This window comes from Elephantulus edwardii, unplaced genomic scaffold, assembly GCF_000299155.1.
Source record: "Elephantulus edwardii isolate Elephantulus edwardi_28Jun2011 unplaced genomic scaffold, EleEdw1.0 scaffold00153, whole genome shotgun sequence".
Lineage (NCBI taxonomy): Eukaryota > Metazoa > Chordata > Mammalia > Macroscelidea > Macroscelididae > Elephantulus > Elephantulus edwardii.
This window is the reverse complement of record NW_006399903.1, coordinates 688,118-690,052: the sequence shown is the minus strand read 5'-3', so window position 1 is coordinate 690,052 and position 1,935 is coordinate 688,118.

The following is a 1,935-nucleotide window of genomic DNA, read 5'->3' as shown; positions in this document are numbered from 1 at the left end:
CTGAAAGTCTTCTTCACTTTCAGCAAGCAAAATTTTGTTATCTGCATAATGCAGGTTGTTAATGAGTCTTCCCCTGATTCTTTTTTCTACATTCTTCTTCATAGAGTCCAGCTTTTCATATTATTGGTTCAACATAGAAATTGAATAGGTATGGAGAAAGGTTACCTCTCTGATGTCTACATTTCTTAATCTTAAACCATGGAATGTTCCCTTGCTCTGTTTGCACAAAAGCTTCTTGGTCTAGGTATACGTTTTGTGTGAACACAATTAAGTATCCTATAATTCCTATTCTTTTCAAAGTTAGCCATAATTTGTTATCCACACACTAAAATGCTTTATTTACTTTCTATAGTAAATGAAGCACATGTAGACATTTTTCTGGTATTCTCTGCTTTTAGCCAAGATCCATCTGACATCAGCAATAATATTCCTAATGTCACGACCACTCCTCAGGATTATTTTATTTACATGTGATATTAGTGATATTGTTTGATAATTTCCACACTGTATTGAGAAAGGTAACAAATATGTGTTTATTCTAGTCAATTTAGAGAGTTGTCCTCCAAATTTCCTGGAATAGACTGGTGAATGTATCCAGGGCTGTATCTGTTCATTGAAACATGTCAATTGGTATTTCCTCAATCCGTGGGATGTATGAAGTCTTTTGAAAATGGCTTTTTTATCTATTTCCTCCAGCTGCCTCATCTGAAGACGCATACTTCACCCACTGATCGTTGTATTCTAGATCATCCACAGCTATGGGGTCAATACAGGAGGGAGAACTGGCCAGATGGTGGCGACTACAGAATCCTGGAGATGGAACTAGTTTAAAGTATAAAATAAAATTTAAAAAAATTAGATAAAAAATTTATGAAGTTGTACTTGGTAGATAGTTGAAGGAAGAGCTGATTTATGCCTGCTTTGAGACAAAGCTTGCTAGTCAATTGAGGAAACAATAGGTTTTATTTATATTGCTGAACTCACCCTGGGTGTTCACTGTGTGATATCCTTTGCCTCCCCACCCCAAATTATTTCCTTAAGAAACCCCATAACTTTTGCAATGAAAATTGGACCCAGTGAGTAGTAGAAGTAGGTGCAGCAGGGTGGAAGGTCATGTCTGAGCTCATAGCTATTGTTTTGGCACTGTGGATGTTACTGATTGGTACACTTCTTTGTGGAGTTAGTGGAAGTCAGATTTGGCTACTCCCATTTTGCATTGTTATGATTTACACACTTAAAAGCATGTTATCCCATTTTTATTCCAGCTCTCTGCACATTTCATTCTAATATTTTGTGTAGTCAATAAAGCATAAGCAGATATTCTTTTGGTATTCTTTCCTTTCAGCAAGGATCCATCTGACATCAAAAATGATAGCCTTGGTGCCACAGCTTCTTCTAAATCCTGCTTGGACTTCCAGCAGTTTCCCATATATGTACTGATCTAGCCATTTTTGAATGATCTTCAGCAGTATTTTGTTTTCATGTGAGAGTAATGACACTGTTCACTAGTTTCCACATACAATTAGCTCCCCTTGTTTTTGGGAATGAGAACAAACATTTCTGGGAGACTGGTGAGCACATCCAAGGCTGTATCTGTTAACTGACACAAGTCAATTGGTATCCCATCAATTCCTGGGGCCTTATTTTTGTCAAAGCCTTCAAAGCACCTTCAGCTTCCCCCTTGGCTCCTGCTCATACAGTACTTCCTGAAATATTTTAAGTGTCAATCAGTTCTTTTTCATACACTGACTCTGTATATTCCCTCCATCTTTTTTGGTGTTTTCTGGGTCATTAAATATATTGTCCACGGTTTCTTTCAATTTAAATTTGTTTTTCAATTCTCTCAGGCTGAGAAATACAGAGCTCACTCTTCCATTTTTGTTTTCCAATTCAGCTCCATAAATTTTCAAGTACAACACTTTGTTTTGTTTTTTC